At 41.3% G+C, this 24,358-nt stretch overlaps 1 protein-coding gene across 1 annotated transcript in view; it reads left to right on the top strand.

Annotated features, from left to right (window-relative positions):
• The window catches only part of SLC25A32 (solute carrier family 25 member 32), a 334,318-nt gene that overhangs the window by 309,168 nt on the left and 792 nt on the right, over positions 1–24,358 (top strand). The gene's annotated exons all lie outside the window — the stretch shown is intronic.

Genomic DNA, 24,358 nt, shown 5'->3' with positions numbered 1-24,358 from the left:
ATCCTTCCTTCAGGGGTATTAGTTTTGTGGCAAATTTACCAAACTAGCAGCAGACAACCTCCCAAGTGAATACCTACAAATCGCAGCTGATGCTCTGGCTTACCCAGTATCCATCTTGATTAACCAATCTCTGTCAGAAAGTTGCGTTCCCACACTGTGGAAAGTATCACATATAATTCCCCTCCACAAAGACGGCCCCTCCACAGAACTAACCAATTACCACCCCATAGATATTCTCTCTCCACTCTCCAAAATACTAGAGAGATGCATACATTCTCAGGTCTCAGACTACCTCCTTTCCAATACTCAGCATGGCTTCCGACCAAACCATAGCACCACCACTGCCTTACTCTCCTTTACTAACACTATCCTTCAGCATAAAAACAATGGCTTCTCTTCTCTACTACTTTCCTATACCTATCTAAAGCATTTGACATGGTCCCACACAAACAACTCATCTCTGTCCTCAATAACCTATCCTTCTCTCAATCAGTCACCAACTGGTTTCAGAGTTACCTGTCTGACCGCCAACAATCCGTTGTATAGCAGAATTACATATCTCCCCAACTACCTGTCTCCATAGGGGTTCCCCAAGGATCCATCCTTGGACCCCTCCTCTTCTCTGTTTTCACCAATAATCTAGCCTCTGCCACCAAACATGGCACTCTCATACAATACGCAGATGACTCAACCATCATTTGCTCAGCCCAGTCCCTACCCAAACTGCAAAAAGTCACACAGGAAGCCTTTTCCTCTGTTGAAACTTGGTTATCCGATGCCCAATTAATACTCAACCCAAACAAAACTAAGCTACTCATCTTCCAACCCACCAAACATACTCAAAACAACTCTCACTTTAACATCTCCACAAAAGACAACACCACTATATACCCAACTGAACACACCAAATTGCTAGGAGTGGAAGTAGACTATAAACTAAAATTTGACATTCGCATATCCATGACTATAAAAAAGTCCACAAAAAATTAGGAGCGTTATACAGAAATAAGCAACTTCTCACCAAAGCAGCAAAGATTTCAATAGCAAATTCCCGCCTTATCTCCACCCTACTTTATGCCTCTCCAATATAAACCAACCTAAGGCAATGCGATCTAAACAAGCTAGAGACCTGCTACAACAAAATCGCCAAACTCGCCACAGGGGCATCCTACCGTAGTCACCACTGTCTCTCACTTGCTGAACTGGGCTGGCTTGAACTCCCTCACCTCCTTCAATGGTATCAACTATCATTCGCCCACAAACTAGTAACCCATCCACTAAATGTCCCATCCCTCCAGAATCTACTCCATCCCTATTGCACCACCAGACCACTAAGATCCAGCAACAAAAATCACTTGCAGATCACTAAAGCCAATAACTCTGCTGGTGAAGCACTATTCTCTTGCGCCATAGCCAAATTATGGAACTCCCTCCCACCCGCAATTACCTCCATACCATCATGCACCCACTTCAAAACTTTACTAAAAGCGCACCTAAAAACATGCTGGCTATGTCCTTGCAACTCCCACTCTAATATCACCCACCCCATCCAACCACTACCTTTCTTTCCACCCCACTAACTACCTTGACTATAGCAAGCTCAGATGCTCATAAGCCTAGTACTTATTATACAGCAGGAACTTCTTATTGTAACATTTGTTAATGTCTGTTATGTACTTCACAGATAAAGATTCTAGTTGTCTACCGATGTACTATGTTCTTCATCTGTAAATATGTTTGTAATTAATTGCTATGTTAAATTGTTAATCGCTATGTAATCCAATGTAACTACTGTCTGTTTATTTTAACTGTGGAGCTTTTCTCCCCGGGCCTCCGTTGAAAATGGACCTTTGTCCAGTCGGACACTCCCGGTCAACCAATGTAAATAAATAAATAAATAATGGTGCGCCGAAAAGACTATCAAACTTGACTATCTAGAGGAAGTAAAAGTCGTAACAAGGTTTCCGTAGGTGAACCTGTGGAAGGATCATTAATGCAGGGGTCCCGGGACAGCACCGTCCCCGGGTACCAGGGCCTCTCACGCTCTGCTGCCCCGACCCTCCGTACCTCTCTCTCCATGCCCGAAAGGGAAGTGTGCTCCGACCGCATCGGAGCCGAAGACACACTCACCCCTCCGGATCAGAGGCTCAGCTCACGGTCCTGAGAGTTCGGATCCGAAAAAGGACCCGATAAACTCGAAGGTAAGGCCGGCGTCGAAGTAGCGATTACCATCGTTGCTGACTCCCCGGCTCCGAGGCTGCTCGGATCCGATGGCTCCGAAACCTGATAATGGATCAGAGAAGGAGCAATAGGGGCAAAGAAGGGGGCCGAGCTCCCCCCCCTCCGGGGGGGGGAGGCAAGAGCACTCCCATCTGCATCTGGGCCTGAAGGAAGCGACACATCATCCGGTCCATATTCGCGCCAGAAAGGCTTCTCGTAGACCTAGAAGAGGCCACCGAGGCTGGCCGGGAAGGCCACCTTGATGACCTCGAAGGTGACCGGGGCTCCTCCTCCGGCTCTGGAGAGAAACGTGGGGAACGGAGCCGAGAGGGGGAGGACCCAGGAACCTTCAAGGGAGAATAGAGCTGCTTAGTCGGCGGGGCCGAGGGAGCTAAATCGGCCCGCCGCTTGTGGCTCCTATGCCTCTCCCTGTCTTTGTCTCTCTCTCTCTTTCTCCCTCTCTCTATCTCTCTTCTCTTTCTTTCTAGGGTCCCTCTGTCCCTGGGACACAGTGGGAGGTTGAGTCCCAGCCAGGGGAGCAGAAACCGTTGGCTTAACAGCCACAGCAGCGACTGGCGCCACTGAGGGAGAGGAGGAAGAAGTAGAATCCACGGGTAAAAGGCCCGCTAAAATTAACTTGTTCCTCCTGTCTCTCAGAGCCCGGGGGTTAAAGGCAGCACATATCTGGCAGCCTAATGTCAAATGTGCAACCCCCAGGCAAAGAACGCACTGAGTGTGGCCATCGGCTGGGGACAGCTTGTGGTCACACTCAGAGCATTTAGAAAAGATGGCCTTAGGGCCTTCGGCCATGTCTACCACAATCACACTCCCTAACACACAGATAAGGGGAAGGGGAATACACTAAAGTTAAATTAAACTAAACTAGTCTAAGGGATCAACTATCACACACACACTTTTTAAACTGGTAAAAAGGTAGAGAAAATTCCTATACTTATCTTGCTTAATCTCAAGGAGCTCGTCACTTGTGCTTATAGAAGCCGCAACAAACGAGATCTGAGGACTGGAGGGAGGTAGCAGGGTATTATGGGTAAGGGGGAGGAGCTTGGGGCTCGGATCTCTAGCTTGGAAAGCTGCTAGGACGGATCAGATACCCACAGGTTGCTGACAAATGAAGTTACCTACTCAGATGGAACGTTATGGTGAGTACATAACTTTTTATTTCTGTTGGTCATTAGTCATCTCATGACAAGTTGTGATTTTATAAAACAGGAAATCACAATTTTTTTTGAATGTTCTGATGAAGTTGTTTGAATTGTTAAGGACAAAAGTGCTTATCCTTCATTAAATTTGTCTTTTTGTCAACTGTTGGCATGTTTCAGTGAAACTTTTATGAATATACAGAAGATACATTTATTTATTTATTTATCTGACATTTGTTTACTGGGAAAGTCTGACTGGGTAAGAGAAAGATACATTTATTTATTTATTTATCTGACATTTGTTTACTGGGAAAGTCTGACTGGGTAAGAGCCCATTTTCAGCGGAGGCCTGGGGAGAACAGCTCCACAGTACACATTAAACAGAGTTAAAAAAAAAAAATCAAACTGATTACAAATATTAAGACAGTAACAAAGTAGAACAATTTGTGAATACAGTAATAGAAAATAAGCAAAATATAAGCAAGCTATAAAGTTAACCTTACATTATTTACAAAATAGAAGAGAGTTCCTAATATGTATATTACATAATGATGCATAAAAAATGTATAACAGAATAAGTAATAGGTCGTAAAAGCCATAAAATCTTTCTGCAGGAGAACTAGGTAGTAAATTTCAGGCATAAAGTCTGGGATAGATAAAGGTTAGTTATGAATTTAAAGAAAGGCCATTAGAAGTTTAAGGAATTAGAGAGGTAAGGCTAGAAAGTAATACAGGAAGGGAAGTAGGATATATCAATAGAAAGTCTATTAAGACTGGGGGGAAGGGAATAGATAAGTACTAAATGGCAAGGAGCATGGGCAGATCCAGTTATTGGTTAGATGTTCTTTCAGCCTAGACTTGAAAGAATAGTAGTGGGGTACAAGTCTGATTGCTTCTGAAATGCTATTCCATGATTTGACAACACAGTAAGAGTACAGACTAACCCCGTTAGATCTTTGAGGTTTGTAAATAGATAGTAGATACTTGTGAGAGCAGCATAGATCACGAGATGGAATATAGTGTTGAAGTAGTGATGATGTAGTTTGCGAAAGTGAGAAGTTGTACAGTATTTTGTGAGTTAATGTTAGTTGATTAAAGGTGAAAAGGTGGGGTAGTTTGAGCCAGTTCAGGGACTTTTGGGCGGAGCAGTAGTGAAGTAGTGGGCCTGCCCAGTGGCAAATTTAGTTATTTTTTTATAACATTGACTAAGTTTTGCTTTGAAGGAAGAGTGAAGATTGGTTAGGATAGGTGAATGGTATAGAAGGGAAGGTAAGAGACAGATGGTGGCAGGAGTTACTCTTCTGGAGTTGGTGATACATTTCTTATCCCTATACATCATGCCCAATTTTTGATCATTTTTTTTATGTTGTTGCTGATATGTAGGTCAAACTTAAGATTGCTGTCAATAGTTACACCTAACAGTTTTGTATGTGAAGCCACATCGATGTTCAGAGAAGTAATAGCAAAGTTAGAGGCATTTGGAGAAAAATTTTTGGTAAAAATAGTAGAATTGTAGATCTTTTGGGGTGAAGTAATAAATGGTTGTTGGTGAGCCAAGACTCAGTGGAACTGAATGCTTCTTGAGTTAAACATTATAGATGAGATAGTGTCCTGGCAGAACAGATTAATGTACATTCATCAGCATATTGAATTAGGGTGGCTTGTTTGCTGGCAGTATTAAAATGGTTAATAAAAATGTTGAAGAGAAGTGGACCTAGTATTGAGCATTGGGGTACTTCAGTGCTAACACGTAAGTAAGGAGAGAAGTTTGAGTTCCATTTGACAGATTGATATCTTTCATAGGTTCATAGGTTCATACTAGGCTATCTGCCCGAGGGCATTTACAAGCCTAGCCCATAGTTTTGTGGCTTACGCCACCCCTTTAGTATGGGGAACTATACCCATTATTTTGCTGTGCCTCTGTCGAGCAGTGACACTGAGGTAATCCCTGAGGTATATCTGCGATCTCCCATCCATTGGTCAAGATTTCTCTTGAACAAGGCCAGCGAGGTGCTCTGCCTCACATATACCGGGATTTTATTCCACAGCATAGGGAGTCTTTGGGTGATGAATCTATCCCTCCAGCACGTCCTATTAATAGCCGTGTCGAGGTTTAAGTCTCCCGCCCTTGTGGCTCTGACGGATCTAGATTTTTGAGGTGAAGCATATTCATCAAATCTGGGTTTGACATGGCCTTGTATGTTAGGCAAAGGTCACCTCTGAGCAAGCGGTAAGCGACTGAATAGAGCTGGAGTTCTTTCAGTCGGGCAGCATAGGACAGATGTTTGAGACCCTTTATCCTTTTGGTGAGGAACTTTTGTGGCCTCTCCAGCTGCTGCAAGTGTCGGGTCAGATACATTCCGAATGGGGCATTGTACTCAATCATTGGTCTGATGAGTGATGAGTATAGGGAGACTATGACCTCCCTTGATCTAGATGAGAATCCCTTCATGATAAGGTGGGCAATGTAGAAGGTCTTCCTAACTACTTTAGCTACATGGGTGTCGAATGACAGACTACTATCAACCTGGGTCCCTGTGCTCAGTGGATTGCCACCTATTTGGTAGCTAGGGGTAACCTTGTTTTTCCCGAAGGGTATGACTATGCATTTTTTGGCATTTAACTTTAGGCCATGGCTCTGGCACCAGTTATCCATTTCTGTGAGACCCTTCTGAAGGATATCTGTGTCAGATGTGTTTCCCAGTTTGCAGTCATCTGCAAACTTTGTCAGCCATAACCCTCCTGTGTTTGCTTGTACTTCGGAAAAGTAGATGCCAAACAAGAGTGGGCCCAGGACTGAGCCCTGTGGTACACCACTTGTGACCGGCTTTGAGTCTGACATGGCGCCAGCAACTCTGACCCTGTGGGTTCTGTCACTCAGCCAGTTTGCAACCCATCTTGTGATGTATGGGGTAACATTTAAGCTGATGAGTTTTTCAATGATACCCGAGTGGGGTATTGTATCGAAGGCCTTAAGCCAGATCGAGGTAGGCTGTATGGACTGCCTTTCCCTCATCAATGGCTTTGGTGACTGTTTCGAAAAAGTCAACCAAGTTTAGAAGGCATGATCTGCCTTTGACAAAGCCAAACTGGGATGGATCCAAAGTCTGCAAATTCCCTATGTCTTTATTTATGAGGTCCATTATGATCCTCTCCATGGCTTTGCAGATAAGGCTTGTCAAGCTAATGGGCCGGTAATTTCCAGGGTCGGTGGAGGCACCGCCTTTGTGAAGTGGGACCACAGTTGCAGTCGCCACTCCTGGCAGAGGTAAGACTATGATTAAACAGCTGTCCTAGCTGTGGGTTTAATTCCTCGTTGAGTTCGTGGAGCACACAGCCGGGGACACCATCAGGTCCCATGGATGCTGTGTTTTGCTTTGGAGAGCAGTTCTCAGTTGGGCGTTGGAGATGTTTGGGGGGGCTGCAATCGCTTGGTATAGAGATCTCTCCTTTTGGGGAGGGGACAAGTTTGCACTGAACCTGTCAGCCAGTATGTTGGCAATGTCTGTAGGATCAGTAATCTTCACATCATTTTGAACTAGTTCTGAGCATATCTGGGAGTTTCCTCCCAGGTTTCTAACATAGCTAAAGAAGGCCTTATGATTGTCTTTTGAGTCTTTAGCTATTTTTCTCTCAAAATTTGCTTTGGATGATTTTATGAGAGCTCTTAGTTTTTACTTATAGTGATCAAGGGTGTCTTACCTTTTAAGGATTTTGCTCTATCTTGTAGTAGCTTCCTCCTTTTGTTGTAGAGTTTGTTTATGGCTGGGGTCCACCAGACTGGGCGCTTGCCTTTGGTACAAAGAGTCTTTGTTTTGCTTGGGATTGCCTTATCCATGCAGTCCTGCAGGTGCTGGTAGAAGGCATTTGTAAGTGATTCAGTGGCTTGAGTACTGTTTTCCGGGCCTTAAAGGAGATCACACTAGTCTTTAGAAGTGTGAAGTCGGCTTTCGAGAAGTTCTTTACTGTGGTCTTTTTATTTCAGGTGGGGTGGGATGAGGACCTCCAGCGAGATTAGTTTGTGATCTGATCTCACCAGTGAGGGGTATACTTCCGGTGTTGAACATTGTGCTCCCATGTTCGTGATGATGAGATCAAGTATGTTTTCTCCTCTTGTGGGGATGGTGACTAGTTGTTCCATGGCATTTGAGTTTATGAATTCCAGGAACTTTTGGGCTAGGGTGTTTGGGCTTGAGTAGTGTTCCCAGTCTATATTAGGGTAATTGAAGTCACCTAGTGTGATGGTGTTTGGTGATACATTTATCCCCTCTAGTGTTTTCAGGAAGGCCATGTGAGGTTCATGAGTTTGTGAGGGTGGCCTGTAACATGCTACAATTTGCAGAGCAGTCTTGCCTATGGTTAATTGCACCTGGATGGTCTCCGATGCATCGTGCGTTGCCACCAGTCTTGAGGTGTGGGTGTCCTTGATGAATATGGATACCCCCCCTCCTTTCTTGGTATTGTCCGGATTTTGGGGCCGGAACACATGATAAGAGGTAAAACCTGATAGTGCTGGGGTGCTCTCAGGAGCCTTGAACCAGGTTTCTGTCACTGCACAGACATCGATGTTCTCCATACTGAGAAGGGCCTCGAGTGCGTGCATTTTGAGATTTAGACTTCTGGCATTGAGCAGCATTACCCTTAGTTTTTTCTTTTTTGTGTTCTAGGGTGGTAGGTTTAGAATTTGAGCCTTGCCTAAAAAAGGCACTATGGGGGTGGCAAGAGCCTTTGCCAATATCCGGAATCCCAGGGGTGACAGGTGCAAGCCATCCCTTAGCGTGGCTTGTCCAGCATGTCATCCCAGGCAGACAGACATTGGATCCCCTTTGAATGACACCAGAGTTTAAGCCAATTGTTAAAGCTGATCATCTTATCTCTGTATTGTGGCATCATTCTTGGTGAAGGTAGGATACTGCTCAAGGTCAGGGTCATACCTGCCTTGGCTACATAATCAGAGAGCTCCTCAATGTCTCTTTTCATGTAGTCAGGAGGTGCGTCTCAGGTCGTTTACACCAGCGTGGACAATGACTGAGTCGTATTTGTACCTGCTGTTGAGAGACCTGAGTGCTTGCGTTATGTGGCGGATTCTAGCGCCCGACAGGCAGCTTACTGTGACCTTCTCCTTACTCAGTCTGGTGAGCAGGACGTCAGTGTGTCTGACTATGGAGTCACCAATGACTAGTGTGTCTGGCATTGTGTTTGGCCTTAAGGGCTGTGACTGTTTGACACTCTGACTGTGAGGTCTATGTGTTGCAGGTGTTGTGTTCTGAGGTGGTGGTTGTTTGGATGTCTGCTTTGGTGGCCTCTGCTGTTTTGGTAGATTTTTGATCAGAGCCGCCGAGTATGTCTTTGTGTGTTTATGTGTATGATTTGAGGTTGTGATGGTACTATGTGAGACTGGGTCTATAGTGTGTGTGGTAACCTTCTCCTCCTGACTGGTCTTGCCAGTCCTATGTTGAGAGAGCTCAGCCTCCAGTTTGGCCGTATAGTTGCATCTCTCGCATGTATTTGTGTTTTGTGGGAGGAGGAGAGGGTTGTCTGTGTACATGAGGCAATTGTAACATTGCCTCAATATTCCCAGGTTCACCAGCTGAGCAGGAGAGGACACTAGCAACTGATCCCTCGACATGCTAGAAGGACTAGACAAAGAAACTTTAAAAGAGATTCCCGGGGGACGTGGGTGACCGAGAAATGGGGGTTTGCCTTTTTGGGGTGCTATCTATAAGAGTGCCGTATCAAGGTAATAAGTACTGTAGGAGCAAGTGCTAGGTTTAACAGATAGAGAAAAATCTACTTGGAGTCAAGTAGAGATGATCTTTTTAGGTATTAGAGAAAGTGCTAGTAACAGGGATGCTTAAAGGTAAGATTGAAAAGAATGCACTCTGCAGTGTGCACTAGAGAAGTTAGATATGAAAGTAGGTAACTTGAGTTTTACCTGTTTCAAAAGTTAAGGTTTAGTGGAGAGTTACTATTTTTAAAACAGCAAGATGGACTGAAAGGGGTGGTTACTTTTGTATTTTGGTACTATGAAATACTGTAGGATGGCCAATAAATTTAAATAATTGAAGGGGTGGGATTTCAAAAGTGATGGTTTTGTGATTACTCACATAAGCCAGTGAAAGTAGAGAGAAATTAGATATATGGTCAGATTAACATAAGAGGCGGGCAACTAGAAAGACAGTGGAAAAAATTCTGCCTGACTCAGAGAGAGAGCTGTGGTCTCTTTTGAAGTTTTAATATGCTGTTAAAACAGAATGCAAGCAAAACACAAGGTAAAGAAAACAAACTACAGTATTCAAAATATAGAAAGGCAATACAGAAATACAAAAAATAACAGCAAACTAACCTTTCCTTCACAGCAAAGTGTAGCAGAGTCTGGATGAGCCTTTCTGGTAAAGCTCTGAAATGTTTTAGTTTACTCCTTAAATAGAAATTTTAGTTCCTAGCTCCACCCCCTCTGTTAACAAGTGATTAACCTTAAGTGACCTCTTCTGTCTTATGAATGAGTCCTTAATTAATCAGTTCTTATTTCTGCCTGACTCAGAACAGAGAGAGCTGTGGTCTCTTTTGAAGTTTTAATATGCTGTTAAAACAGAATGCAAGCAAAACACAAGAAAGATAGTTAGTGAACCATTGTAAGGATGTTTTGGTTAAGCCCAGAAGAGATAGCTGGGATGAGAGTTGGGGGTGGGAGACTGTATCAAAGGCTTTGGATAGATCTAAGAACAGAAAAGGGACAAAATTTCCTGAGTCACGAGCTTTGTTGAATGAGTCAGTAAAGGATAGTAGAGCAGTGATAGTGCTGTGTGCTGGTCTGAGTCCATATTGGGTGAAAGAGAGAAGATTATTGTCATGTAGATAGTGAAGAAGTTGTTTATGGATACATTTGTTAAGTTGACAGTTTCAATTGGATGCATGCATAGTAATGAATAGTTAATGTTTTACAAGTAAGCTGTTGGCACTATAAACATACAACTAGAATTAAAAACGGTCAGCATTCATACTGCAAAGCAAGTTGCTTGACTGTCTCAAAGTGCAGCATGCACACTAAAGATTGAAAAAAATATATACACACACACACGGGGAGTGAAGTAGATGGGAAAAAAAGTTAAGAACGATTGAAAGGGCTGTGGCAAAGATATGAAAAGAGGGGTTATGGGTGACCTTATGGATAGAGAATAAGTGGTAAAATGAAGAAAATCTACGTTTTTAAGTAGTGGGGTGTGGGGGGTGCAGGGGGGCTTGCCCCTTGCTTAAAATAGTTTATTTTGTTTTCCGTTTTTTTTTTTTTTTTTTTTTCAAGAAGAGAGGGAGGCAAATTATTTTAAGTTGTGTTGCCAGTGTATAGCACTTACAGGAAGCTTCATAATTAACATTTTAAGTTGGTTATGGAAGGCTTGAGTGCATCTTTAGTGGTATAGATTCCCAAGTGAGGGTTGCAGGCTTTTGATATTGGTTATAAATAGTGTACCTTTTAATCTATAAGGTCTGTAGATTTAAGAGTTTAAGTGTGGTAGTCTAGGAGATGGCTGCACTTTTGTTTAATTGGAAGCTATTTGCATTGTAGTGATGTATTTTGGGAACCAGGAAGGTGAGTCTACAGATACTGTTAGCTGAGATTTAAAGAAAGGTCATATTTTTTTCTTGAAACAGTCTGTGATTGGGAAGCATTATTTTAGTTCCATCAGACTCCCTTTGCCTGTGGTTGCTCTGATAGCAAGGGACAGGAAGTGAGAGTTCTTTTTTTTTTTTTAAAAAGAAAAGCTGTGAGTTGGGTTTTGATTTGGTGGTGGAGATAATTTTGAAAGGTCAGGTTTTGGTCAAACCTGATAACTTAATTATTTGAAGTGAGTAGTTGGTAAGGATAGTTGGTTGCTAAAGTGAATGGGCCATTCATTGAGGAAAGTTGAAAGAGTTTTGTTTTATCATTGATTTTGTCATCTTTGTATTAAGTAGGTTTATTTTACAGTAGCTAGTTAGAGAGGAGAGAGAGGGCTTTTTCAAGTTCCATATTGATGGCAGAAGGCTTGCTTCTGTAGATGACCATTGCATGTAGAATTAGGTGGGTTTCTATCACATAGTCAAACTTTTACAAGTTTGAATCTCATATGGTCAAGACCGTATGTTCGAATTTCTAAATGTTTGAGAATTTCAATAGAAATCTCCATAAGTGGAGGTTTCCATTTTGTTCAATGGGGTGCAATCTCAGAGTTGGTATATTTAAGTAGTGGGGGGTGCAGGGGGGCTTGCCCCCTGCTTAAAATAGTTTATTTTGTTTTCCGTTTTTTTTTTTTTTTTTTTTATGCATAGTCAAAGTTTTGTAACTTCGAACATAATGGTTCGAACGTCACGTGTTCGACATTATAAGACTTCGACTATATGATATAGACCCGAATTAGGCTAAGCTGTAGGAGGTCCATAGGTAGGCGAATCATCTATAAGGAGAAAAGTAGAGAGGATAAGCTGGATAAAGTATGAATCATGAAAGAGCATCTTTGTTGATTCTAGCTGAAAGAAGGGAGTTTAATACAAAATGATGGTCAACTAAGTGAAAGGCTTTTGTCAGGTTGATTAAAGTGGTACCTATCAAAAATCCCTTGTCCATGTTTATGACAGTGTCATCAGTCAGGTTATATAGGTACAATGGCCAGTCCAGAAGCTGTGCAAGAACCAAGTATTTTTTTTTTTTTTTTGACCTTATGTGATTTTGGTGAAAAACAGTTTTTCAGAGATTTTGCTTAAGGTCGGTAGAATTAAAATTGGCCTAAAGCCATTTGGGATTTCAGGTTTTGTTTGCTTAATTATAGATATTATTACTAGTTGTTTCCACAGTTTTGGAGAAGAGAAAAGTTATATAGATGGTAAAGTGTGGGAATTGTATGATCTTTACAGAGTACAGTAAACCAAAGCAAAAACCTATCTGAATGTGTGGATGCATTTAAGGGGATTTTGTCATTGCATTTTTCAGTTTCTTTGGTAGAAAGCATGGGTAAATGGGGGGGTCTGGTTTGATAATGGGAAGGGCTCTGTGCTGTATGGGGATGGAGGGAGGGCAGGGCAAGAAATTCTTTAAAGTGTGGTGTTTTTATCTCTCCAGAAAATGGGTGAATGTTGTCTGTACTCAGAAGGGCGCTATATGGGAGTGCATCTTGTGAGGCCATTAATGAGTTTACAAAGTTCAGTGTGTTTATTAGTTAATTTTGACTGGAGTGAAGAAAGTTCTTGCGTCTTCCTGTGGCTTTTTTGGCCAGGTTTTTTGGGGATATTGATTTGTCCCTGGTTTCAAGGGATTGACAGATTTTCCAGTTCAGTCAAGCGTTATCTATCAGTATGGCTTTAAGTTCATTTGTGAACAATTTGTTAGCTATGTATCTACATAGCTGTGGTGCTCTGGGGAAGTTAGACATACAGGTTGAGAAGTGTGGCTGTTAAAGAGGCTGCAAGATTAGTAATGTCTGTGTTTTGGAGGAAAGTTTTTTTTTGGATGGCGCAGTGGTGCAGCAGTAGCGTTGTTGCCTCACAGTAAGAGGTTCTCCGGTTCAATTCTCGGCTGGGGTGCCTTCTGTGTGGAGTCTGCATGTCCTCCCTGCGTTCATATGGGTTTCCTCCCACATTACAAAGACGTGCCTGGAGCATTTCTTCCCGGGCCTCCACTGAAAATTGGCTTTGTTCCAAGTCAGACTTTCCTGGTTAACAAATGTTAAATAAAAATAAATAAATAAATTGGTCTGAGTATGCCTAGAAGAAAATGAGGCTAGCAGTAATGTGTAGAAGTATGCAAGTACACTATGTATAAAGTAATCCAGTGCAAAGCACAGGTATGTATAAAGTAGAATTTATAGTTTGAGAGCAAGTCTATGCAAATGTCAAATTGCTGACTATGACTCTGGAATTGGACAAGCAGAAGGAGGGGTTGCACCAAAAGATAGAACAGCCAGAATCTCTGCAAGGCACACACAGTCGAAATTATGCACAAAAACTCATTAGTAAAAGTTATGTGTTCTCCAAAACCATTAAACTGGCATACTTAATTAACCAGGGGTGATGACTGGCCAATGCTGGTGAGCTAAAAGACCCTTGGCAGAGGTAGAGGGCAGAGACTTTGGTGCAATTAGGTGGCTAAGAATTAGAGGTGAAATGCAAGACATTTCTGGAAATGGATAGTTTGAGATTCTTGTAATGCCCATAAAACAGAGGTACTCCAGAAAGCTCAAGTTAGGTCTGGTATCTCATCTGTGACCCAGAGGTTGACAGGACTAGCAAGAAAAAGAGTGCAAAGAATTAGTCCAGATATTTTAGCTAACAGATCTAGAAGACTCTGTCTGTTCTTCTGATCCACTTCCTGTGGGGGGAGTCAAGACACCTTGTTCACGTTTCAAGTAGTTTATTCAGTTAAGTAAGTTGATGGATGAGTGTTTTTGTTCTAATTGTATTCTGTTTCTAATGCCAGTGAAAGGGATTGCCAGAACCACAACGCTTAGCTATTGCTTTAGTGATTGAAGCTTTAGAGGATGCATTCACCAGTGCATCTTTGTAGCCAGGCTCCCAATCCCCTGCTGGAATCCTCTAAGTATGTATATGAGAATCCAGTTACTGAACAAGTTGTGGTGTTCTTGGATTCCAGCAGTGGGTCTACTGGAGCTTCTTCTCCAGTGGTAAGAGAAGTAAAGTACGTGATCACTTTGGGAAGAAAATATACACATCTGCTTCCTGAATTTCAAGGCTCTGAATTTCCACACTCTTACATTAAATGTTCCTTGGGACTTTCCTGTCTCAATTGAAAGACAAAGCTAAGGAGAGAGAGTACAAGGCCCTAAGAGGTAGGTAACCTCACCTCCTAGGTTAGCAAGCATTATACCAACTGCAGCTGTAATGCAGGAGATGCACTATGCATGGTGGCAGCAACAGGGTCAGTTATTAGGGAACATGCATGGCTGTGGACCAAGTCCCTGACACTCCATGTAAAAACACAGCTCCTTAATACCCCAGTAGAAATGGAGCTTTTTTTAGGTCCCCAACTGAACATATGTTTAGGAAGCTGGAGGAGAAGGAGGACGACCATTGTAACGCTGGTTTCTCACCCCTATCAAATAAAACAGAAACCACCCAACTATAAGTTGGCCCTTCCCTCTGTCACCAAAACAAATGCAAGTTCAAAAGAAAATGGCAAGCTAACAAACAGAAGAAGCCTGAGAGCCCTCAGAGTCAAGATCTCACAAAGGAGCGGCTGTTCCCTTCACTTTATCCTTCCCCAAATCCACCATTCCAGCCCATATACTAAGAGTTCATCTGGGACTGTTTATAAAGGAGTGGAGAAAGTCATTCAGGACACTTGGGTCCTAAGAAACTTGGAGGAAGGATACAGACTTGAGTTCTTAAAAAGACTGTGGTTCTCTGGTATTGCCCATGTATCCAGAGAACAGTCATCTGATCAAAGCAGTACTCCTGCTAGACTTTTTAAAATATGGGGATGTAGAGAGTACCAGAATAGGAAGATAGTGCAGAATTTATATTCAAGATTGTTTCTAGCCCCCACAAATATGGACCATGGAAGCCAGTCATAGACTTACCAAGGCTAAACAAATTTGTAGCACCAAAATATGAAATACAGACCTTGCGGGTCCTTTTATGTGCACTATTTCATCAAGCATTCTTGGTTACCCTATGCCTTAAAGATTCCTACCTCATCATACCTTTAGCAGAGCCAACAGGCACCATCTCAGATTCAGAACAGGAAATGCTTACTACCAGTTTACTTCCTTGCCCTTTGGTTTTATATACTGCACCAAGGGTGTTTCAGAGTCTCGCTCCAGTAACTGTCTGCTAGAGAACCAAGGGATTTCTTATCTATCCCTGCCCACATGACTGCCTGATTCAGATGCCAGCCATAAGAGAAGGAGATGCAGAGTGCTCCACAGTTTATCCAGACCTGCTTCCATGGTCCATTATTCTCTCTTTGAACCTGCCAAAGTCTCAACTAATACAAACAGGACTTCACTGGAGGGTAAGGTCCAAAAGAGCTTCCAGAAACAAGACTTTTCTTCTCACAGAAAAGGTGCTATTTGTGACCTCATAATTCATTTCCATAGCACTACAAAAATCATCCTTTAACACATAATTATCATGTTTTTTTTTTTTTTATTTTATTTTTTACCTTTTCTTTTTTTAAACCTTCCATTTTTTCATATTGTGGTTATGACATCTCTAATTAACTGCTTTTCTTCAAACTCTTTCCGATCTGCAAGCTTGCTTTAATCTATGTTTTTATCTCTTGGTTAATGTCTGAGAATTCTTTTTTTTTTTTTTTTTTTTTTTTGCTGATGTCCTTAGTGTGGCATGCAGTTTCATATCTGTTCTTCATTGCTTCTCGGAACATAATTTTACATTGTATTTTTTCTTGTGCTAAAAGTGGTAGTATAGCTTTTCCTGCACATCTTCAGAATTCTTTCATATATCTAGTAATCCTGATCTCCAGTCACTTGTAGCAGTCATATTTTTTAGTCATTGATGTGGTTAATTTAAAAGCTGTGGCATAATTGTTAAACTTTGCTACCCATCTTTCCTATTGCATCCTAAAAGTTATGTATGTCATATTGAAACTTGGCTAGGCTTGAGATATTCAAAGGCATGATTTGATGATGTCAGTTTTCATTCTTTCTCAACTTATGGGTTCAGATCAGATACTCTGATCTGACTCGACCGTTATTCTAGCTCGTGGCCACCAACAAACTCTCAAGATCCCTCCCTACCCATAATGTACCACCCCTAACATCCCTCAGATGTCATTTGGCTCTCTAGAGTTCAGACATGGTCACCTTCAGCACTCAAGTTTCCTGTGAAAGATAAGTTGTTTCTTCTTATTATATATTTTTTCTAACTTTAATGAAGTACTATTTCTTCAGTTTTAATCTGAAGTTAAGTTTATTGACTTTTCTTCTTTACTTGTAGGAAAAATCTCCTTCTCTTTAACTTTTGAACTGTTTTATAACTATTAATGCAGAAAATCTGAGATGGAGTAAAATCCCAAAGCTTTTTTTTGTCTTTTATCAGCCATTTTTTCCATTATTGTGTGAGTTTATTTTGCATCTTTATTTTTCCATCTTGGTCTCAAAACCTATCATCAATATTTCTTTTATATACATTTATTTTAGTTCTTTAAACTGTGTTGCTACAACCTTGGTTATATTGTTCAAGACTGCAGTCTTTATTGCAAGTTCTTTATTGCGAGTTTATGCGGACAGAGAAGAGTAAACTGATGTTAAAGGCTTTACTGCCATCTTTTTTCTGAAGCCATTGCTGGGGCTCAGCCCCCTATACAAAATATAAATAATACCTGTCAAATGGTCTAGTTTCTCGGCTTCTCTAGGCCCTGCTTCTTCAGAACAGAAAAGAACTAAAACTGCATCCAAAGCTATGTCCAATCTGACCACCATCGGAGCCAACCACACATTTCTTCAGAATACAGAACTGGAGTTCGGTATACAAGGAACTTTCAAAAGGTCCTGGTATTCAGATTCTTTGGTTTCATCTTCATTATAAACCAAAAAAAAAAGGAGAGAAAGAGAGTCTTAGAGTTCTGATCCAGCCACCTCAGATCTGTCATCTCGGAGATCTCCTCTGGATTTTAAATCCTCCTCTGATCCCTCAAGTTCGACTCCTGTCATCGGTTCCTAATTTTTTTCAGTTCCAACAGACATAATTTTTATCTTCAGACAATAATTACGAATTCAAAATTCCCTAGGGCTATTTGCAGATCCTTAGTTCTCCTCAGATCTGACAAGTCTGCTGTTGCTTTTGCATTAGATTTTAAATCTTCATATCCAAAAGACACAAATCTTACTATGGAAATGTGGAATGATTTTGGGACCAAGCTCTCCAGGTCCAAAGCATTTTTAGCCTCCTTCGGATATTAAGCCTTCAGATCTGACGGACAGAAGTTTGTCTTCAGAGAAACTAGGAAGTTTTTCGAATCCAAAACCCCTAGGGTCCTCTTTGGATCAGGCACATTTTGGTTGTTGCTTCTACATCGGATCCTACGTCTTGGATTCAACAGACACAAGTCTTATTCCAGAGAATTTAAAAGATTTCTGATCCAAGCTCCTCCAATCCAAAGCCTTTAGAACCTCCTTCACATCCTAACCCTTCAGCTTCGACAGACAAGTTTTAACTCCAGAGAAAATTGGAAAGACTTTGAATCCAAAGCCCTAGTGCTTCTTTGGGCCCCAAGTCCTCGGATCTGATAGGTTTGCTGTTACTTCTTCATTGGATGCTGAGTCTTCGGATCTGACAGACAAATTTTATTCCACAGAATTTGAAAGCTTTCACATTCAAACTCTTGGGATGCAAAAACCTTTAGAACCTCCTTTGGATCCTGAGTCCTACTCTGATTCAATGGGCTCAGTTCCAGTGGTGATTAGGTCCTTTCCTTCCAATTTTTCCTTCCCTCTCAAATTTTTTTTTTCAGAATGTGGATAAGATGATGTGAAAATTTCTACCGCTCAAATCCAGATGGGAATCTTAACTAATTCTGCCCTCTTATGGATTTGTGAGTGTGTCTGCTAAGTCTAATGTGCCCCCTTTTCCTGCCTGGCCAGTGGTACCCCCAGGAGGTTAGAGTCTGATAAAAGAAAGGTACTGTCATTCACTCTTTAGATATACCTGACCGTTTCTTTTTAGATACCTACGGATCAGAGTGGGTCTGGAAACCAGATCTAAGAGGTTTTGGTTTGGTCCCATCCTTTTACCTTCCTGCCCTGAAAGCTCCAGTTGTGAGTAATGCAGGTGGGGAGGGGTCCCCTGGCTACATCACTTTTCTCTTACATGTTACCCAGGACCTATTTTTGAATCCCACCCATTTGTACCACCTACACTGCCGTTCAATCCTAAAGTACCTTTTAAGAGGCTACAAACAGATTTGATTAAAGGGCTATCTAATTCGCTTTCTAGATCCAAAATTGCTGATGCCCATCCTCAGTCTCTCTCTAAGGTACCCCTACAGACGATATCTTATTCGTCCGTGAGGTTTAGTTTGCGTATTACAGAAGGCATCTCTAGGGCTGCAGATTCAGGCATTTCCATCAGGAGACATGCCTGGGTGAGCCTTGATGATTTTGTGCTGTCTTTCAAGTCATCTTTCATCAGTGCCTGACTTTGACAGTTCTCTTTGGTTTGACCCCACAGGTAAGGACCTAAAGACTGTATCTGCTGTGGGAACCCCTTTTTCTGTCCCTTCGCCATTTTTTTCCCTAGTAATCAATCGGGCGGTCTAGTTATGTGTTACAGGAAGTATCTGTGTCCCTTGCAAGACACACAAGAAGATAGCTTGCCCCGAGGCACAGGAGGGAGTGATAACAGCTGAACCCCCCCCCCAATGGTAGAGGACTTCCACAATTCTGAGAGTGTAGAGGTACTTCTATTAGATCCTGCCAGTGTTCCTGAAAGGAGACCTCAGTGCTCTCCTCTGCAGACAGTTGGGAATCTCTGATCTCTACACCAGGAAGCATGGCTAATCATAATGAAGGATGCTTCCTTACAGAGAATCCTTTACTGAGATTATATTGTTCCCTTTTCCCCTTTCACCCCCTTTACCCAAGAAGCAGCTTGGAGTCTTCCAAAAGTTCCCTCTTGACCAATAGAATCTTTAACTGACTCTTGATCCGTCTAGTGCCTAAATAAAATAGGATATTGGTGAACTGATTTTAAGTCTTAGTGTGTTGAACAATTCTGTTCGTCACACTAACTTGTAATTCAGTCCAATTTTCCCCTTCTGAGCAAGACATCTGGATGAGATTGATTGACCTTCAAGATTAGTACCATCACATACAATGAATAGATCCAGTAAATAGTTACAGTTTAGGTTAGGAGCCAGTCATTTCCTGTTCAGAGTCCAGCCTTTTGGCTTAATCACAGCCTCCAGGGTGTTCAAGTGTATTGCGGTACTGGCACCTCACTTAACTTTTCAAGGATCCCACATGTTTCTGCTTCAAGACTACAGGCTTGTTACTGCTCCTACTAAACTTTTACGGTGCATATTTGAGATTAAGTGCAGTAGGTTTGTCCACAATTTGGGATATCCATAAATAAGTCACATTTCTAACTGACCTACACATTAAAGTTTATAGGAATAATTTTTCAACACGGTGTCTATCCTGGCGTCTCTGTCCCTTTACAGACTGCAAACAATAGCTCAGAAAATATTTGGTAGTACTAGCATATCAGCTGGATTGATTCCGCAAGTTCTCGGGCCAATGTTAGCGACAATAGTTCCTTAACAAGAATAGATGCTACAAAAACAATAAGCTCTCTCTCAACCTATGTCAGTAAAGATAACCTTTGTTTAACTGAGTTATCTTTACAGGTGGATGCAGTCAAAATAGCTGTGCTAGCCATCATTTCTTCTTTCTCTGCCCAAGGCCAAGTGATCATGGATGTTTCCCAGATTGGATGGAGTGTACAGTTCCTGGGGAATACAGTCCAGGACATTTGGTCTCCCGAGGAGGCCAACTTACATGTACTAAAGGTATGGCAGTGGGCTATTTTCTTCCATCTGCTTTGTAATTGTAGCCCATTTTCTGAGGAAGTTGAACGTGATAGCTGTCAACATGAGCAGGTCCATCTTACTTCATTATGGCTTGTGTCTCAGCAACAAAATGATGGGCATGGTTTGTTTATTTGTTTGTTCATTCACTTATCATAAGGACAGTTTTTCATTCTCTGCCCAGGAGTACAGACTTGAGGCAAATGAAATTACATATCTAAATAGAAGAAACAGTTTACGCAAACTAAACCTGTACAACAACAAGGTGGAAGAATATAAAACGTGATAGGCACTTACAGTATATCTTAATAAAGATTACTTCCACGTTGAAGAACAAGCCGTCCTCATTTTGTCTTACTGACCTTGACTAAGATGCTTCCCCTTCCTTTGACCTCTTTTTTTCTGCTCACCTTCAATTTTATATCTGTCTACAGAACTACTGTCTCACCTGACAGGGATGATTCATCCGTACATCTCTAGCCTAAAACTGCATGGTTTTTATCATTATATTGATAGCCAGGCAAACTGCTTTCTTTTTCGCCCATCAGTTCAATTCTGATGCCTTCCCATAACAACTCTGTATGAGGAATCTCTACAGAAATTTATGGAGAAGAATGTTTCTTTGAGTAGAGCAGTGTTAGGGAGAACCGTACACAGCTCCAATATATTCTGTCCTTGAATTTCTAGCCAGTTTATTTTAAGAGGGTGCTCGTTTATCGAATGTATAACTTCTACTCCAACCTTTCTCGAATTTCTATGTAGATTTTTCAGAATTCTTCTCCAGCTTCCTCTAAACTTTGCTAACCATTTTTTAATGGTTTTCTTCTACTTGGGCCTGCTAACAAAGATCTTGTACCACCATGGGATATACAGTTGGTAAGGCGAACCTTGTCACAGTCTTCTTTTCAAACTGCACCCAAATGTAAGCTAAAGTTCTTTACCTGGAACTCTGTCCTGTTCATTGCATTTACTTCCATGGGATAATGTCAGAACTTCAAGCATTATATTCTACCCCCCCCCCCACCAATATCCTGTTTTTTCACATGGATAGGAACACTTCACATACCAATACTTTCTCCTTACTGTGACAGCAGTGTTAGAATCCAGCATTAACCAACCAAATTAACCTGCCATTATTTTTTTCCCAGACTTTCCAAATAAAGGAAAGTATATGCTTGTGCTTTCTAGATGTTTATAGATAATGGTGTTTCTACCTGCACAGAACTAACATAGGAAGACAGCTCAATTCTTGGCTTCCTTGACACATCACAAAATGGGCAAATTGGTTACAAACGTAACTGTAACCAAGCGGTTGACAGATTATAATTTGTCTCCACTAAATTAAATTTCCGACTAACAAACCAATACAGGCTCTTTCAACTACACCTATGACCACTTCCACTATATTCCAGTCTGGACTATGCATTGAGTCTAGTTATGAGACAAGTACTTGGTCAAATCATAATACCTTTATCATTCATTACAAATTGGAGCCTGTCTCTCTCTCTCTCTCTCTCGGGAGAGAGAGAGCCCTTTGCCTTAGCCATACTCGGGAATATCCTCCATTAAAATCCACCCAAGAACTTAGATAGCTGGGGACTCTGTCCTGTACGTTGATGAAGAAAGAAAATTGTCAACATCAGATAAAGAAGTTATGTACTTAACATAACATTCCACTTGTGTTGTCCATTTTCATTCTTCCTCAACTCCCCACCTTTCATCCCCCTTCATTTATCACAAGTAATTTCTGAAGAAATGAAATTCTTTGGGGCATCATATGTCCCATGTGTTGAGCTCTAATTATGACAATTCTTTATGGTCTTAATGTCAAGCTACAAACAAGTTCTGAAGGATGTTAGGGGTGGTGCTTTGAGTAGGGAAGGAGCTCAAGAGTTTCTTGGTGGCCACAAGCTAGAATATGGCTGAGTCAGATCCGTGTATTGGATCCAAACCTATATGTTGAGGAAGAATAAAAATGGACAAGTCAGATGGAATATTATGGTAAGTACATAACTCTTTTGTCCATGTGTGATTCACTTACTGAAGCCTATCTCTCTGTATGTCTGTCTGTATTTCTAATCTGTGTATCCTAGGTGAGATACATCCCTGTTTAGTCCCATTTTGGCTTTTATTTGCTTAAAAAACATGCAACCTTTGTTGCACTAGGGACGTAACTTTTTTTTTTTTTGACTAAACACAGTGTTTCATTAAAGAAAACATTGTTAAGGGGAGGGTAAAGCACCACAAAGCAGTGTGATTACTCACACCAACAACTAAAGTAAAAATGCAAAAGAAAAGCTGAACCCTTTTTCATAGTGTGATTTTTAATGTTAGTATCAGAACTCTGTACAGTGCTTTACAAGTGAAGTTGTATGTTGAGTACATTAGTACTACTTCAGGAGACCTTGGTTATTCTTTCCACTTATTGATTAATCACAGTAGTCAGTTGCTTGTGCTTCCTTACCTGACCAACTGTTTGACTATAGTATAAGCAAGTGTTGAACCTGACCTCTGGAGACTGTAGAAAGAAGCCAAACCTTTAGCATCTGCTTTTGGGCTTGTTCCGTTGCTTGGCTTCGGCTATGACACTCAAGCCTCATTTTAGGGGAATTTGGCTGCTAATTTATAAAGTGACTAAAGCTTTTAAGACTGTTTTTCCCCATTCAGTTTCAGGGCATTGCATGTCCTACTGCCCTTGTTTGTGTGTGGCTGCTTTGAAATCTTCGTATTGGTCTGCCAACTTCATAGCGCTCCTCAGAGTAAGATGACAGTGATGCTTGAGTTCTCGCCATGTAGCAGTTGTTTGGCAATTAGTGCTGAGAGAGGACTAAGGTCATGAGCTGTTAATGATCTACTTTGTGTAGTCCAGGGTTTGAGTTGCTCAACCTCCATTTGCATACTGTGTGACTGATTAAGTCTTTTAACCAGATACTGCTGCCAGTCCGAGTCTGAAAAGGACCATGTAGATCAGGGCTCTGCCCTTCATAGTAATACAAATAATTTTAATTCCTTAACTGTCTGCTTTCGTACTTGTACATCTCTGAGCTAGACACGTAATCAGACTGTGCTCCCATATCAGGCTTGAAAAGAGGCTCTTGGGCCTACCTAGTGAGATTACCTGGTTATAACAATTGTTTTTTGAGTGTAGCAGCCTCACTCACTTCTTCCTGCCTTCTCTTTGTTCTGTGATATCCGTCATAAAAACTTAAAAGATTTAGAGATGCAGCACAAAACAGAAGCATTTAGGTGTATAACAAAATTCTTTCATGTTGAAAAAAATGACCTGTTTTGTTGCCCCAGTTTTACTACTTTTTCCCTGTATGCATTTTGAGAATTCTTAATGCATGTGAGTTGGGCAGAAAGGTAAACCCTCAAATATGAATTTGTATGCTTTGACTTGCATGGTGTATTCCTGGCTGCTTCCCACAAAGATTAACGTTGACTGTAGAAGAACACTTTCTTGTGGTAAATATTTGCATTCATGCCTAATGTTTCCTGTATACACCAGTTTTTACTCTGTCTGCCTCTGAATCAAGAGTTTGAGTGTGGAACCTGGCAGTCTACATTCTGTACAATGATGCCATTGAGTGAAGTGCAGAATAAATCTGCCAAGAAACTTCTGGTAATGTAATCAGTCTTTGATTTTTCCATTCATTCACACATCTTGCCTTGCTTTGAAATAGTTTGAGCACACATAACGAGCTTGGAAATGTGAAGACTGCACTATATATAAACTATTTTCTTTTCCTTCTGAAGATGGAGAGGAATGAATGTTGAACTAAAAAAGTATTTACAATAAAGGTTTGTAATTTAAGTATAAGCTGAGAGCACAAATAATTTAAGTGACTTCATCAAGGTCTTAATATTATGCAAGTGGAGATGATGTGTTTCAGGCCCATCTCTCAATGTTTGCAGCTTTTTGCACTTAATACTGTGTTTCACTGTCCATGATTTATTATAGGTATGTTAGAAATTCAAAATATAGCAGTTCCCATAACTGTAACATTGTGGGTTTCAGGGGATTTACCAGAGTCATCTGTGACACTGTTACAGGGTTGCAGCCACTTGACTTAACCCTAACCTGATGTATCTCTAGTAACCTGTACCATAATGCAGTTCTAATGGGGTGCTGTGATTATGCACAAAAAGCGGCTAAATTACATCTTGGTTCAGTGCTGCTATAGTGCAAGCCCTGACCTTAACGCTTAGAAGGGTGCTTAACAATTGTTAATTACCTGCTTCACTGTCTAGGGGAAGTTTTTGACATCCATGTCTCGCTTGAACGTATAAAATACTCATCATGATCAGCGATCTGATCATAATCCTTTGTGTAGTCCAGGTGTAATTTAAAGCCTGCCTAGAATTTCTGCAGTTGGGTTTTACTGAATAATTACACAGACTGATTAATCACAGCTTGGGATTTAATATAATTCAGTTTTCA

Source organism: Protopterus annectens, chromosome 3.part0, assembly GCF_019279795.1.
Source record: "Protopterus annectens isolate FY-2018-M chromosome 3.part0, PAN1.0, whole genome shotgun sequence".
NCBI lineage: Eukaryota > Metazoa > Chordata > Ceratodontiformes > Protopteridae > Protopterus > Protopterus annectens.
Note: the sequence above shows the minus strand (reverse complement) of the source record. Positions and strands in the feature narration are given on the sequence as shown.